Below are 15,513 nucleotides of genomic sequence, written 5' to 3' on the forward strand. Positions count from 1 at the left end.
GTGTCAAAGATGAAACATTAATGTACAGAAGTAACAATTTTATCAGAATTATTATAAATATGAATTACAAAATTATAAAATATTAATTAGTTGAAAAACTGTTCAATAGTTACAATAGTCGGTTGAAAGGAGGGATATTTAACTCAGGATACGGATTGTCTGTTTGATTCATAAGATGTTTAAAAAAGTTAGAAGAAAGTAATTAGAAAAAAAAACTTGCGCCACTACAACTCATGGAGAGTCTTGGGATCTTTTTCCCATTTAACCGCTCATTATTTACAATAATATATTACATTAATAATAACTGAGTTCATATTAAAAAGCAAAATAGCCCAATCGTAAAAGACCTTTTGTTTTCAAGTAACGCTTAGATATTTAAATAGTGTTATAAAAACTGTACGAAGTACGGAAATTTAGATAGTAAAAATGTATCACAAATTGTCGGAGCACAATAGTTTTGTTCCAACGCGATAAAGCTATCATCAAGCTCACAGGGAGTACTGTTATTCCGTTCCTAAGTCTGTACTAATGTCCGCCCGCCAAACTGTTTCTAGACCAACAGTTGTGCCAGGAGAGGATTTGGTTAAGAAATCATTTTATAGAGGCTGGGTGTTCACCTCAGAAGGGCTCTCAAAACCACGGGTCGACGTGGAGTAATTTTATCAAAACCGTGGGGCTGATTTAACACAACAAATAATTACAAGTCACAATGGGACTCGAAACCGGCCCCGAGAGAAACGCAGCGCCTCACTAACAGAGCTAACTCATTCCCTAGAGTAATTAGACTGCTAACAATAATGTATAAACAGAGTTTTGTAAATAATACAATAATTCTAAATTGTATATTATCTGCTTGATAGTATAATTCTTAAAATAATTTTAAAACGTTAAAAAAGTAATTCACGTTTTATAATTATTTTCTGCTATATAGAATCATAAAAAGAGTTTAAGTTATATTAGCCTGATATATTTTCTACTTTAAAACATAACGGTGGAGAATATAACCCTTGAATGTTTCATCAATATTTTATATTAAAAAAAATCGATAAGAAACTTAATTTTTCCGTACTTGTAGTTTTGATGACACTATCAAAACTACAAGTACGGAAAATTAGGTAGTGAAAATGTATGAACACAATAGTTTTGTTCAAACATGATTCAAAACTATCGTCCAGCCCACGTGCAGTACGGTTTTTCCGTTCCGTGCTCATCTCCGCCCGCCACACAGTGGGACGACGGACGACCCACACAGAGGGCTGGACACTTACTAATATATCCACTTCTACTGATCTTAGAACGTTTCACTTTATGACATAAAATTTTGTTACGAGTAAAAGCCCTAAAAGTCTTTCCACCAATATTATTCCTAGAGTCTCTAACAATATTTAGTAATTTTTCAATAGATCTGGATTTTATTGCATAGAGTGACAAAAAAATAACATTCATTATACAATTTTATTTTTATTTTATTTTACAACTAACTAAATACACCTTTACTACGGCTTCGTTTTGGCCTTTTTGTCAATTCTATAAAGGTACTAAAACTTATTAAGGCTTATTACCTACATATGAAGTCGAAGGAAGCTCATTAGATACCTCATGAGAATCATCGAGTCTACTGTAGTCCACGATCTGTTTTCTATAATTACCAAACCCAACGAAAGAGACAAGACAAACTGAAACTAAATGTGGATAATTCGAAAAATTACTTTTGTTTGATTGTTTTCGAAGGACAATATAAAGAAATGATATATGGGATTAGTTGTGATTTCCAATATCCGTGCTCATTTATTAAGTCAACAAACAATAAGAAAAAATAAAATAAAAAAGTTATTCGAAAAGGGGCAACTCTATACAAGATGGATTTGTATATTTATAATCTGTATAAGTGGCCTTTTAAGCATATGCTGACATTTTTTTCGGTGACCTTGGGCGTTTTTTTGTAAATTGAAAAAAAATACAATATAATGTGAAAACCTGAAATAAATTCACTTCCAAATTCATTGCTTTTTCTACGACAATTACAGTGCAGACTAATAAGAGGTTTAATGTAATTTTAAAGTAAAATTGGAAGCAGACAATTTTGTTTAGTAAAAATATCCAACATTTTTTAATTCTTATTTCATTTGTCTCCTTTTACACTTTTTTCGGTATATTAAGATACTCTTTGATTAGAATTAATTTAAGAATTACATTTAATGTTCTTTTTACAAAAAACTACTACCAAACAATAAGTATTACGTTATTGCTGAAAACATTGATTTTATAATTTATTACGAACAAATAAAGAGTTATTATGAACAAGGAAAATGTCAAACATGATTAATAAAGATCTAAATTTTTTATTTTTTAAATAATAATTGATAAGAGATTCTAAATATTCAAGTTTTCATAATTTTCCCAAATGTTTACTGTACGGTCGTTCCACTGTGCACCGCTTGTTCTCGTGTTGGTACACGCCTACTATTATGAGGAAGAAGAATCATGTACATCGAACAGGAATAAAAGGATAAATATACAGAAAATTTCATATTGATCAAAGCTGAAGAAGAATAAAGAGAAAGAGAAAGAAATGCTTTATTCATTCATGCTGCCCAAATACATCTTGGTTGCTACATTACACAGCATACTAATCAATCCGTGATCGGACATATATTAATTACATATTTCTATATAAAATTTTATTTTTATTTAGCTATATTATATTATAATTAATTAGATATATTATATATAATTAATATTAATTTAATTACTAGTACTAACAATTAATTTTTTTTTTAGGTGTGCTCATATAAAAAAGGTCTAAGAAGGAAATTTTAAGCAACGATTTCTCAGCGTAAAAAGTTTCTTTCTGCCCTAATCTGACAGTTGCTAGTGAATGAAGACAGAAATGAACCATTCCTTACATTACCGAACCTTAACGAAGGTTCTTATGTACCAAAACTGAAAATAGGTTATTTAGCGAAAGGAATGAATTTTTTCTTATTATCTCTGAGGAAACATTAGAACCTATTTAGCGGCTGCTTTTTATAAAAAAATAATAAAGATGGCTATTTTTAATTTTTTTATTTCAGAACACAAACGCAATACCAATACAACAAACTGTTTTAAGATTTTCTTCTTACTTTAACTGAAATCGAGCTTTATCAGTCGTAAGTTATTTGGAATCTTTTGTTTTCTAGATATTTACATTTTCAATTTATTTAAAATACTCCCAGAAGAACGAAAATGGTCTGAGTTTCCTTGACTAGTAGAAAACAATACAATGTGAAATACAATTTTATTACAGAAACACTGACGCAAGAAAGTTATAACAAAATTAAATACCCGATTAAGACCGATAGGGCAATAAAAATTGAAAACAGCGAAACAACGTAAAAAATCTAAATAGGCAATGTCGTAATATTCTCAATAAATTCTCAAATGATACTAGTGTTGATTCAAATGTGAAATTCGTGTTTGTGATTAGCCGGATGACGACAGACTTGCACTTTTGAAACACCTAAAGAAGTAAAAGGACGGCTGTTACTTCGTCATCAGCTGTCGTGGCTGATTACCGTTTACATTTGATAGTATAATTTTTGAAAATTATCTGTGATTAAGTTAATGATTGAATAATTAAAATAGCAGTAGACTTCAATAATATACTAATAATTCAAAGACTAGTAATCAGTAAAATATTTTAACATTTAGATTACACGGTCTGAAGTGCAGAATTTAGCACCATTATTACAAAAGAAATGCGGAAATATTTTATTTTTTGTAATAATTTATTTATTGTTATTTAAAACTGTATAAATATATATACATCAAGTAAATTTGCTTTAAGTGATATAATGACATGATAGAAACATGAGGAGATACCCATTGATAATACTCCAAAAACATTTCTAAAGTAGAGGCGCCTGAAAAGAAGATGGCCTCGAATCTTCTTTTCAGGCGCCTAGGAGGATTATTAGATAATAAAGGAGAACCGAGGTTAGAAACTAGTGGATTTGAGTGATTGGGGAGTTTATCATGGAAGGATTGGTATCTGGTTCTTCTGGTCAAATCGGTAACATATGGGACATTGAGGTTCTGATGGATGACTTGATTTGTGATAAAGTAAGAAGCATTAAGGATTTTGGACTGTAAGAATTGAATTCGGGAGGAATTGGATGGTTTAATGGTGCCCCCATACCTCAACTCCGTATATCCAGATAGGCCTTGTAATAGTCATGTAGAACAGTCTTTTGTAATGAATTGGAAGTTTAGACCGTTTATCTAGCAAATGTTGTTTCCTGTCTTTTCAGTCTTGTATGAAGAATCCATGTCAGTCGTTTGTCCTAAGTAACGGATCTGTTCAATAGGAATAAGTGGGGTATTATTAAATGATGGGGCAAGAGGTCATGGGTTTACTACGAATGTTAAATGTGATTTGGTGGGATTTATTGGAATTTATTTTAATCCTCCAGTTTTGACACCAAGCTTCAAGGTTGGTGATATGGAATTGGAGGGTTTGGGATACAATGGAAGGGGCATTATTCAATGACAATAGGCATGTGTCATCGGCATACATGATGAGAATAATGTTAGGATAGATTGGGATGTCAGCTGTAAAAACTGTATAAAGGATAGGACCAAGGATACTACCCTGAGATACATGACTGACGGAATAGGAATAAATAAGCGCCGTTGTAATTGTGATTTACTTGAAATAATCTGTCGGAGAGATAAGAATAGATAGTGAGGAAGAATGTAGGGGGTAGGAATTTACGGATCTTGTATAGCAGTCCTGGGTGCCAGACTAGATCAAAAGCCTGTTCTGCATCAAGAAAGACTCCCGAGCAGTACATTCTGAGCTCCAATGAAGACGAGACTACATCTACCACACGATGGCATTGCTGGATAGTGGAGTGGGATGTTTGGAAACCAAACTGGTGATATGTGGTTGGAGTCTAGGATGGTGTACAGGCGTTTTAAGATGAGTTTCTCAAGGATTTTGCCCATGATAGGTAACAGAGAGATAGGATGTTAGGAGAATGGGTGGGGTGTTCTGGCGGCTTTCGAGGTTTGGGAATCATTTTGATTACAGATAATTTCCATGGGTAAGAAAATATGTGTATATGAGTACAGCATTGTAGATGTAGGAGAGGAGTAGAACAGATTTTCGATATTTTAGAATATGGGATGTAACTAAGTCATAACCGGGAGCTTTGCGGGAAGGTAACTTCTGGATGATGTTGGATATCTCTAAGGATGAAATGCTTTAGGTGGCAGGGTCATTTGGAGTGGGGTATTCAATTCTTCTTTAAGGCGGGTTCAATTAAGGATGTCAGGGCGCGGCTTGAGCAGAAAGGTTCTGACCGAATACTTGAGATTTTTATTCGTCCAATTTTTTCTATGTTTGAGATTCAGTAAGAAGTGAGCGATTAAAATTCGAGTTGAGAAGCTTCTTAGTAGTCGTCCATAAAGATTTGTCAGTAGTCGTGAGGTTTTCATTTAAGTTATTTAAATTTTGCATTTTGAATTTATCAAGTTCTGTTTTAAGTTTGTTTGTCAATTTAGTAATATTATCTGTTGGGTATCTAGTCCTGTGCCAATTCACTCTTGCTGTGCGTTTTTCGTTTAAAAAGATGCGAATGTTAATTTTACTGGTCGTCGTGTTGTTGTATATGCAAAAACTTATAGATTATGTAAAGGTTTCTATGGCTTTGTCAATGTCATGTTTAGTGTTAAGTGTTTTTTTTTCAAGTCCAGTTTATTTCTCAAATCATCATGAAATTTGTCCTAGTCAACTCGTACTGTTATCAATGAAGGAGACTTAGGAACGAAATTTGAATGTAAGAAAAGGATAACTGGATTGTGGTCTGAGGAAAGGTCGTCTATAGTTGGATAATGGTCCTGGAATAAGAAATTTGGGAGGTGATATAGATATATTTATCACCTCCGAAATTTCTCATTAGGATATCCGGACGTTTCTTGAAGGATGTAGGCCAATAAGTAGGACTCATGCGACAGAGAATAGAATAACTATTGGAGGTAGAGATATGGGAAAGGATATTACGACGGGTATTGGATGTACGACATCCCCATCGTTGAGATTTACGGAAATATAGGAAATTGTTTAATAACAAACTTCATCCTGTTATGTTGATTTATTTTTTCAATTTCTCTGCTTGCTATCTATCTATAAAAATAACAACGTTTATATCTGCTTCATTTTATTATTTGTTGAATATAATATATATTATTTGGATTTTATTTTTAGGAGGTTTGATATATTAATCTTTTTTATTTTTTGAGGTGAAAAAAGTTCCAAAATGAATATATCTATTCCATATTTTTCATTGTAGAACGTTTTGGAATATTGTCCCATACTCATGCACCTTACCAATCCTAAAATTAAGTTTTTCTTATCAACAATTTTTATCTACGTTATAGGTGAATAATTAAAAATCTTGTTATCATATTTACCACATATTAGTCATATTTTAATTTCCCTATTGAAATCATGTCATCTATAATTTATTGTTTTATGAGTTTTTAAACATAATTCTGTTTTTACAGCAGCTTGCAAATTTGTCCCCAAAATCCAGGCCCGGGAATATCTTGCTCTAAAACATTTATTAATATTGAGTAGAGCACTCTTTGAAAAAAAAATGTTTAAATCCAGGAACATTGAAAAATGGGTAAGACCTGGAATCGGGTTCACACCGATGGAAGCCTTTCTTATCTTACCTTTAAAACGTCCACTTATGGCGGGTATCAAGTTGATGTAGGGGACAGGTTTAATCTCTCACTAGAAAAGAGATCATACCACATAAAATAAGGGAATTCTTATTTCTAAGCACCCCACCACCGAAATCGCAGAATTAGACCTGATCTTATCTTAGCTTTAAAACATTTATTGAAGGTCCTCTAATCTATAACTAGAAGTCGTTCAAACCACGATGTAACGGCAAACCATATAAACCATTCCTTTTTCGACTAATTCAACAATGTTCAATTCAACTACTCACGATTGGCGGAAGGTTTTTGTTTCTTTAACAGCGATCTGTTTTCCTTCTATATTTATTTATAATAACTGGGAATCATGAAAAGATTACTCTTATTTAGTTAATTTATTTCATTTTCACTCAAACGTATTTATATTTACCAAATTTTTGAGAAAAAAATGTATCTGTTAAAGAACGCAAACATTTTGACTTTGGTGTGTACTAACAATAACAGTTCAAGGACAGTGACAAATCGGTCTAGGTCCAGGGATAATGGCCGATTAGCATCGCCTTACCGTAGAGAACCTATTATGTTTTAGGCTGTATTTAATTCACTCAGTGGTTATACTACTATAATATTGAAAATTGTAAATGATAAATTCAATAGGAATGTAGTATATATTTTACATCTTCGGAAATATTTATGAACTATAATAAAGTCTAGGACATGAGCGGGCATCTGCTCAAGCTTCCGTGACAATGACAGTGAGTAGTCGCTCTGGTGCTCGTCATGGTATTTTGCCTTTAGGATGTATACCGGCTTAATATAATGTAGCTTCACTTAATTATTCAAAATAATCCTATTTTTTAAAAAAAATATCAATTAAAATAAATGTTTAGAGTATTCACACAAATAGATTGGTTGTTTCTTACATTAATGAGATTATTTATTTAATTCTGATGCCGAAAAATTTATTTTATTCTGCAATTAATCTATCAAACCTTAATAGTTAAATGTGAAATAACTCGATTTTGTGGTAGTTCGACTCGCTTATTTTTTTCTCAAAGGCCAATCATTAGGTTTAAGTTCGAATGAAAAACTGATTGAAATAATTTTGTTATATTTTTTTATCAAATCGTAATACTACATAAAATATAGAAATAGCAATAACGAGAATATGAAACATTTATATACATTTTTATGTTTATGTACTTATTTGTTTTAATCTTTGGAAAAAACCCTTACTACTTCTTATCTCATTTATTTCATCTTTCGGACAACATGTTCCATTATCTAGTCCATCTACAAAGTATTATACTTAAGATCTTATCAACCTTCACATTATTCACAACTGATACTGATAATAGTGACAGCTAGAGAAAAGCCAATTAAGGTCCTCCTCATTTAAAGGGATTTATTCTGATAATTAAATTTTATCATATCTTTAGTTGTGAAATTGATGTTGGTGTACCATAATATTTAATCAACTACTCATATTTAACATAAAGACCTTAATGTTCTCTATGTAACCGATCTACCCCAAACCAGATATCACTCCTTCCATTATAAACTCCCTAACCACTCAAACCCCCTAGTTTCTAACCTTGCATCCTCTTCCATTCCTGACAATCCTCCGAGGCGCCTGAAAAGAAGGTAAAATGTCATTAGAGTGCTACCAGTGGGTGGTTTCCCTACACGCCTGTAACACTCCAATTTAACTTAGATCAGGTTTACTAAATGTATTATAATGTACAGTTGTAAATAGCAATATATACATATTTAAAAAAAAAAAAAAAAAACTACCCATATTTATTTCTTCATTTTTTATTTATAACTGCTTCTTAGTAGCCGTTGTCATTCCATTGATAAGTGTTTAGCCTAATGCCACCCCTACATGTTATTATTTATTTTGGGCCATATACTGACTGACTATTGCTACATATTCATTTTGTTAATGATGTTAACATATCGACCTAATGCGTTTATGCATGGTTTGAAGTTTATCACATACATAAGATTTTAAGAAATGCTTAAAGATTTATGTTTTCTGATTTCACTATTCGAAGCTATATTTAAAATTTCTGCTTTATAGATATCAAAATTGTGATAATTTTGTATGCCGTGTTAAGCTAATGCTTTAATATTTTTGAGATTCATATTACCAATCATTTTATGCTTTTTTTGTTCTATTATTCCTAAATAATAGGGTGCATTTTGTGAGGTCTTACATATAAAATGATGTTTTTTGTATTCTTTGCAATTAATTTTATGTATCAAATCTTTTTTCACCGGTTTCTATTTTATCTTTTATTATTATAATGTACTTTACCAGTTTTTCAACATTATATAATTCAAGTTTCACATTCTTATGAACATATTTTACAAAGACTTTTTTTAATACTTCTAGGGTGAATAATGAAGATTACATTATAATCATATTAAGTTTATATTATAATCATCACATTTTTACTAATTAGGGGTCTTGTTGAAATGTAAAAAGAAACGGCATCAGAAAGCTGATCATTTTCTAGAACACTACCATGGTTATATTATAAATTATAATTCTTTCACAAAAGTTTATACAGTCACGGAAATCGTAAGTTGTTAATTATCGTTAGGAAGTTGCCGCCATAACGAGCAACTCCTCTGCATCCCTATCATATGAGAATCTGACCGCTCACGTAGAGTCAGCAATTACATGAGATATTAGAAAGTACGTAAATAATAATCAGAACGGCTATAATGATGAGAGAAAACAGGAAAATGGTTAGTTCATAACTCTTGATATAATTTTATATAAATTAATCGGATTTATTAGCTTAATTTGCCTTCAGGAATAGCTCTGGAAATAATAATCCGAGTATTTAAGATTTAAGTGGATTACTATGCCAGGTAATTGGGTGACATTATAAATCTTTATAAAGTAGCCATATTCTAATCTAAAAAGTCGTGGGCGTCGGATGTTGACCTAACAAAATTCATAATTTTCATATATAAATTTGACGTCCGGCGAGTTCCAAATTATCCTTTAAAATTCTTATTTAAAGTTAATAATAATTTCAATACATGTCTCATTTTTTCCTGGGTTCAAGGATTGTGCCAAAGTTGATGAACATCGCGAAAAGTTGGCCGAATCGCGTAACTGTAAGGCAATAAAAATGCCGAACAACAAAAAAAAAAAAAAAGAATAAAACTAAATAAAACAACAAAAAAGACACATAGATGTTTAAGAATGTAGATTGGGGGTTGAGTGAACTGTTTTTCAACGAATCATGTTTGGTAAGAACATTTGTCTTCCACTAAGACATTCATTTATTTTGTTTTTAGTTTAAACTACTTTTAATTTAGTAATTTCTAGCTAATTGCCTATTGATCAATAGGGAATGATTTTAACTGCGTATTGGTAATCAGCGGTACGTTGTTTGCTTCCTAGGTAAATCAAGGGTAGAACATAATACTTCCTTTTTTTTAAAAAAAGATTTTTTTTTATATGAATATATAAAAGATGTGTAAAGTTATTTAACATAACTGTGGATGATGATGTATGAGCTTCGTATTGTGACTGACTGGTCTGATGGATATCCGTATGGTAGCCGCATTCAGAAACTTTACAGTGAAGCTCTTAAGGGAATCCCACTTATACTTGGTATTCCAGCGAGCTATCCACAAATCACCTTCCTGATTCTTACGCAATACTATACCGGATGCCTCTTCAGCCGGCGGTAGCTAGCGGTAGTCTCGACGTCATGAAATGCAAATACTCCTAAAGACGTCAAATAAGCCACATAGAAATGTGCAATCAAGGCAGAGGAAGGATATTAATTCAACGACAGCCGATGAGATGGAAACAATTAGTGGCGATCCGACATCTTCACGGGGGACATCAGGAGTAGACAGGGCACAGGACACTATCGGCAGGTGTTGCGCAAGGAGTAGTGAAAGTCTAGGGAAAGCGACCTTGACCCTGAACTACACCTCGGTCGCCCGCCCCGGCCTCCACCGGCTCTGTCTTAGTTAGGTAATTACAATATCCTATGAGTGAGTGTCTGTGTCAACTCTAATGGCAATAGTTGCTTTAATCCACTTAAAACTTGTCCGCCGTTTATGAAATTATATCAATGATTTAATAATTTGAGAACTTAAATAGTAGTTTTATCAAGAGATCTTTTAACATCACAAGGGTAAGACTCAAAGATATGTTTTAGAATTTAGTAAGACTCAAAGATATGTTTTAGAATTTACAATGTATAATATTTTGGAAAATTGGGTGCAATAATGATTCTTTCAATACATTCGAAGATCTTCATAGTAATAATCTTCCAAAAATATTTCAATTCATTCATGGTAGATATTTCCTAATAAAAATCATTTAATATTTATATAAGGGAGCAATAATAGTAACAAGCACATTACTTACCAGTGGTTTCCACTGACCTGTTTTTATTTCTATGTTTTTATTCATTATTTTATTCTTCTCATTTCATAGTTTTGCCTATAAGCCGGTTAAGATCCCCAATCAATACATTAATATAGTCAAAAGCTTTCAAAGTTAAATGAAATAGAACTACTTAAAAAGAAAATTTAAGTAGTTAGACTTAAAATTCGATTGAAACTTGAGAATAAAGAAGTGGAAAACCAACAGAAAATTCCCATCACCAAAAAACTCATCATTTTAGCATTTATTTATTTTTTTTTAAGTGTTTCTACCACTAGGCTCATTTACACTGAGTTGTAATTGATAAAGTTAGTAGATTATAATTGACAAATTTACAAAGTTAGAAATTTACAATTCATAGAAACGAAGTCAGTAAATTAAAATATATAATTGTGAATCAATTTATAAACACAGAAATTACATTTAGACTACATATAATCATATATATTAACATTAAAAAAAAAAATGAAAAAGTCCTGTTGTTGCTGGATTTCCTCTTAACATCTCCTGTGAATCTGAAGAAATTTAGTGAGAATGTAAATCTGAAGATAATCATGGTATTTAAATATGAGATAATTGTATATACGTATATAGGTTTGAAAGGTAAATGAAGGGCCGAATTTTATCCAAGTACCTCTTTGAACAATAGAAATATATTCTTCAAAAAATATTCTTCGAAAAAATGTATTATGCTTTACTTAATTAACGGAAGTAATAAATTTATTACCGCATCTGTCGCGGATTATGTTATAGCTTACCCTATAATTCGTACATTATTATCGTAATTGGATTACTGATATCCATTTCCGCTAGATTAAGAGGAATGAAAAAATCCCACAGATCCTTTTCAGTGAAAGTGAGGCCTAATTAATATTTATTGTTTTTTAGATACGATAAACCAAAACATTCTAAATTCCTCATCCTTTAATAATTCAGACCAAATCAAATGCGCATCGTTTTATACTAATTTCTATACCCCCACTCTGCTACTAGTTCGTAGACTTTCTTCTACTAAATCTGGTCCAGATAATTCTCTTAAATGTAAAAAAAGATCGCCCCAGGATCTTTTGAAATAGAACCCGACTTTGACATCTTAGTTCTTTTATATTAATCTGGTTATCCCACTCGTACGTATTATACATTTAAAATTAATTTTTAAGTTTAATACTTCAGTTTCGAAATCCATTAAAATTCTAGTCTCAGATTGAACTTGATAACCTTGTAACTGAGATTACACCGGACTCTAAAGCAATGCGTTATGTGAAACAATAAGGAAACGTAATCCTTTCTTATTTTGATTACTGTTATATAAAATCCATCCACTTTCTAAAGATATAGACAATTATTTTTTGTTCATTTATCTAACATTCTATATTTGTTTTCTTTTTCAGGACAAAAGTAGCAGAGAATTATCGACCTACGCAGCTGTGTTGATATTTGAAAAACTTAAGTTGACCTGTCACTAAACATGTCACTTACACTAAAATATTTCTATCTATGGCCTTCATGGTCATAGAATACATACCTACTTGAAATGTCTACTTTGTATATGGCTTATATTTAGGAATAAATTCAAGAATCTAAAAGGTTAGATAGTTTTTTCGAATTTTAATTTTCACCTACTAGACATTAAAAAGCAAGCAACCAATGTAGAGATTGAGGAAAATCTATGGCAAAAAGTTTAATGATTTTGGAAGATGAATTTTCCTATCAACACAAAGAAAAGTTTCTATTGTTTTGAAAATCTAATTTGCACTATACGTTAGAATATCCTCTTCGTTTAGAATGAAAAGGTATTTGAATAATTTCCATGTGTAATCTATCAGTTTAAATAAAGGTGATAACAAGTAGTACCAGGCCCTACTTATTTTTTTACCTTTTATATGGTAATTTTTTATGTACAGGGAAGAGGAGGAATTATCCTGTAGGTTAATCAAGCTACTATGACAAGAGCAGAAGTGTCGAATTAGCATTCTGTGGGACCACCATGAAATAAAAATCAACCTGCCCAGGCCGGATAAGAACCTGAAGCGAATGCCGAAGTGGTTCCCAAAGTGGATGCCGAAAGCTATTGCCACTCTCTAAAATATTAAAATTAAAATACTAAACATAACTTGCATTCCAACATTTACTTTGGACTTTTTTTTTTCTCGTATTTTCTCACATACTCAACCGATTATAGGATAATAATGGTGACATTTTTATATTTTTTGAACCCAAAAAGGATGTCGTGAAGAAAACAATTTGTGAATTGTCATAGCTATCACGCTTACCATAAAACTAATTACAATATAATTAGATATTGTATTTTTTCTTATCATATTGTGCACAAAATACTCTTAAAAACAGTTTGATTCCCTCAGTGGCCTTACTTTAATTCCACGGAAGTAAAATATATTAAGGCAGGAAAAAGAAAGAATACTTGTAAAAATAAATAAATGAATAAACAAGAAATAAAAACGCTATTTAGTAATGTAGAATCTTTGCAATACGTGTGCTCCGAATCTAATCTTAGGCAGTGCTCCGTGGCGTTTGTCAACTGCTAATCTTATTTGCGCCCCTGTTTCAGATTATATTATTATATCGTTTTTTACATACAAATGTGACCTTTCAGGCTTGCTGTTTGCAATTTTTTCCTTAATGATGCCTGAACTGCTGAAACAGCGACCAGCTGCAATAAACGTTCTTTGAACGGACTTTATTTCATTTTATTTATTATATTCTTTTATTAAAACTTTAACTTTAAAATTTACCAATAATTGAAATATTTGTTTTAAAATTATATATATTGACTAACTTACTTATTTAATTATACATTATATTTATTTTTTATTGTAAAATGATCGTTTAAGGACCAATAGTTTTTTTGTACCTACTTGTTAAGTTGATAGTCACGTTTAACAATCCTTGAGGTAATATATTGTTCTTAAGAATATTTCTTAGGTAACGCACGAGAAAAGGACTAGGAATCTTCAGCTCAATAAACCCGCTGTATCAATCAAACTTGTGATTGTAACTATAATGACCCGAGCGGCTAGCCTTCTGATGGCTATCAAAGAGAAGAGGTATCAGCCTAGGAGACAATTTTCGAAAGGAAGATTTCGGGAAGAAGAGAAATTTTGAACTCTGGCCCAGGGAGCGCATTTACGTAATAGAGTCCTAATGGCCATCTGAGGAATATGGTGAAAGAATCTTTAGTTTATAGTCAGTTATATAATTTCTATTATTGTTAAGTCCCATTTCTGTTCTAAGTTTTATCCTTATTTCTGTTATCTTATGAGCCATTTTTTGTATCAAATTATTATTATATTTATTAAAAAAATATGTGTATTCTTCTCTGTAATATATTTTCCATTGTCAGGAAAATCGTTTGTCTATGATTTTCCTGACGTATATATGTGTGTGTTTATATATCGTTGTCTAGATTATATCCCCAGGTCTAAAATGGAAGATTACAGGATTCAAAAATATCTTATAATAATAATTAGTAATAGGAGCACTAAACAAGGCTATTCGAAACTCATATTAGAAAACCAAATCAATCCGAGGTGGAGGAACATCCGGCACACGATACAGAAGAGAGTTGGACGACGTGGCGAAGAGTCGTGATCCTGTACTCTCGACTAACTTCCTCTAATCGTGAGGGTACTCCACTTGTATTGCGTTCCTTAGTAATTACCAGCTGGTTAATAGTTCATGGTTCAAAGCTTTGAACAGGTAAACATAAAAGTTACTGCACGCCAAATCTAAGAAAGCAAAAGGATTTTGAAATCGACCCTTTATTAGTAGATGAAGATATCGAACTGCCAACCTACCGAAACTAACACAGGCATTAAATCTTAGATAACTCTTCTCTTTGTCACGAACTAAAATACAGGATTGAAGGTCGCTATGCCTCCTCTATGGTTATCCTCCCTCGACTACCTTGCAACAGTTAAAACATTGCTTTGAATATATATATCATAGGATGATATACATATTTAGATCATAGCTTTAAATATATATATCATAGGATGTTAATTGTACATATACAGAGTGTTAATATATATATTTTTTAGTATTCTATATATTTATTGAAAAAGATTACTATTTGCCATAACTAACCCAGATACGAAACCAGCCAATCTCCAGTAACTATTCAAAATATGCTATAAGAGTGCACATTGCTATATCAAGTTTTTATAAGAAATAAATATCCCATTGTAGAGAGGTAGCACTAAAAGATTTAACAGGCCCAATGGATAATACAGGAACATTATACCTGATAAAGGAAAATATAATTAATCAAAAATACTTATGAAAAAAAAGATAAGAAAATTATAAATGTGGCAAACTTAAAAATAAAGCAGTATATGACTGAAAATGCATGTATGTATGCA

At 31.6% G+C, this 15,513-nt stretch overlaps 1 long non-coding RNA gene across 1 annotated transcript in view; it reads left to right on the top strand.

Annotated features, from left to right (window-relative positions):
- LOC106683939 (uncharacterized) overlaps window positions 1-14,501 on the top strand; it is a 47,822-nt gene extending 33,321 nt beyond the window's left edge. Inside the window, exons 2-3 of the long non-coding RNA XR_001343626.2 lie at window positions 2,782-3,152; window positions 12,526-14,501. This is a non-coding gene — a long non-coding RNA (uncharacterized lncRNA). The remainder of the gene's footprint in view (window positions 1-2,781; window positions 3,153-12,525) is intronic.
- Window positions 14,502-15,513: the final 1,012 nt, after the last annotated feature.

Source organism: Halyomorpha halys, unplaced genomic scaffold (genome assembly GCF_000696795.3).
Source record: "Halyomorpha halys isolate HHAL.00 unplaced genomic scaffold, Hhal_1.1 Scaffold531.1, whole genome shotgun sequence".
Lineage (NCBI taxonomy): Eukaryota > Metazoa > Arthropoda > Insecta > Hemiptera > Pentatomidae > Halyomorpha > Halyomorpha halys.